Below are 2,272 nucleotides of genomic sequence, written 5' to 3'. Positions count from 1 at the left end.
GTCGAAAAAGTAAACACCACTTTCTGGGCAGCCACCAGCCTTGCAGCTATCAGTCCCAAACAGGAGGCACTTCCCAGCCCTGGACAGGAGGCCCTTTCCCCAGAGTTGCTAGAAACCCTTCCCTTATCTAACCAAGCAGCTCCTTATGCCTTGCTTCTGCATAGCAACCAGCTCTTACCCAAAGTTTGCTCAGTTGAGCCTACCCCAGCCTCCCTTGTCAACTGGCCCTATAAAAAGAATGTAAACCCAGTGGATGGGGCTGAAGATTAGAGCCCTGTCTCCTCTGTTCCTGCCAATGTAATGAAGGTTTTGAAGTTCTCTTATTTCTCTTAGTGCTGTTTCACTTCCAACTTCTGGTTTTTCCACAACGAATCAAGTAGGTGATAATAAGAATATTTACTCTGGAATATAAACTCATGCTCTATAACCTACCATTCTTCTCTGTTTTTCCATTGGTTTCTATTGCAGTGGTGTAGAAATCGTTACAGGTCTATTATAAATTGCTAAAAACAAATACACCTAGAATATATGACATTAGAAATAACAATGTTAAACATATGTACATTTATCTAGAATTTTCCTATTTAGTGTTGAGATGCAGTAGTCAAATCCCAGAGAGGTTAACTGATTTGCCAGAGCACGCTCAGTTCTGGAGTGGAAAGGGTATAAGTAGCATTCAGTTATCCAGGTGCCTAGTTGAATATTCTTCCTATTCGTTCCACTTAATCATGTACCAATTCAACTATAATGGTCAAATGAGGTTATAAGGCTAACCACTGAGGGTTGTTAGTCTCAGTGGTAGGCCCTCCTCTGGAGATATCAAGATCATTCTGAAAAATACTGCTAAGCACATTTACTAATGATCAACAACCAGAGTCAATAGCCATTTGAACCACAAGAAAATGGATTATTTGCAATGGGCTTTGCCTTAGCATTTCAATGAAATCCACGAAATTTGGAAATGCGTTTGGAGAAATCTAACGTTAAAAGACTTCTAACAAGTCACACATCCAACTGTGAAACTATGCGTCACAATAACAATACACACTTGACAGTTTCAGTCAATGAACACCAGAGGATTTTGTGAGAAAAAGATCTTGAATGACGTATAAGCTTTGCAGAGAAAAGAAATGCAAACAGAATAAACCGTAAGAGCTTACAAGAGGCGAATGAAACCCCATAGTGAGTAAATGAAACTAGTTGTTGTATCATTCAGCTGAGTTCCCAGACTTGTCTATGGCCAGATCAGGAATACAGGAATTCTGGCCATGTTCCAGAAGTCAATAAAATATGCATTGAGCCATAGCAGTTTTCTGAAAATTTCTCAACAGCTTTGTCTCTACACATGGCTCAGGAGGGTTGAGAGGTTGCAGATTGGTAGATTAATTGTATTATGTTTACAAACAATATGAAATGTCCAGAGAGGCATGGCCTCTCCTGGGGAAAACCTGAGCAACTGGCCTAGAAGAATCGATATATAAATGTTCTACCTCAATCCCCAGCCAAGGGAAAACATCTTCATTTGGTCATGTCTCTATTTTGAATCTGATGTTTTTATATTCCTGCCCTGGTTCCTCTATTTAACAGTTCAGCAAGCACTATTGAGCACTACTTTGCATGCAAAAGTGCTTTGTAAACTAAAAAGTGGATGAACATAAGGAATGATTATTATTAATAAGCACAATTTATAGGTCATGCACGTGATCATTTTAAAAAATAAACAAGATTCTTCCTTTTTTCTGAGATGTGGGGGTTTTGTTTTGTTTTGTTTTTTCTCAGGGGTTTTTCTGTTTGTTTTGATTTTTGGCTCTGTTTTATTTGCTATTATAAAGAAAGATCTATACAATAAAACCTTTTTGTTTAGAATTTTTTTTAAATATATTCACACATATTTTTTAAAAATAAAAGCATATCTCATTTTTGATCATTTATAGTGCTTCCAAAATTATTAAATATTTTCTTTTCTACTCAGGTCAACCATGCAAAAGCACCAAGAAAAGAAAAGCCATGACAATGATTTTTCTATGTGACAGGAGGCCCTTTCCCCAGAGCTGCTAGAAACCCTTCCCCTTATCTGTGTGAAGTGTTATAGATTCAAACCCACAACCTTGCTCCACATTGTTTCTTAGCAGACCTTGGTAAAGGGTGCCTTTGTTGGAGTGCAAGCTATGTATTAGAGATTGCCTTGTATTTTACACAGAGCATCTCACTATTTGTTTTTATTTTATACTTAAAGAAACTGAAGGTAAGAGCGTTTAAGTAACTTTCCCTA

General features: G+C 37.6%; 1 long non-coding RNA gene across 1 annotated transcript in view; it reads left to right on the top strand.

Annotated features, from left to right (window-relative positions):
* Window positions 1-273: 273 nt before the first annotated feature.
* Window positions 274-2,272, top strand: part of LOC114008623 (uncharacterized) — a 33,084-nt gene continuing 31,085 nt past the window's right edge. The window contains exon 1 of the long non-coding RNA XR_003550135.1: window positions 274-376. This is a non-coding gene — a long non-coding RNA (uncharacterized LOC114008623). The remainder of the gene's footprint in view (window positions 377-2,272) is intronic.

Source organism: Tupaia chinensis, unplaced genomic scaffold (genome assembly GCF_000334495.1).
Source record: "Tupaia chinensis unplaced genomic scaffold, TupChi_1.0 Scaffold000045_1, whole genome shotgun sequence".
Lineage (NCBI taxonomy): Eukaryota > Metazoa > Chordata > Mammalia > Scandentia > Tupaiidae > Tupaia > Tupaia belangeri.
This window is presented reverse-complemented; position numbering and strand designations above follow the sequence as displayed.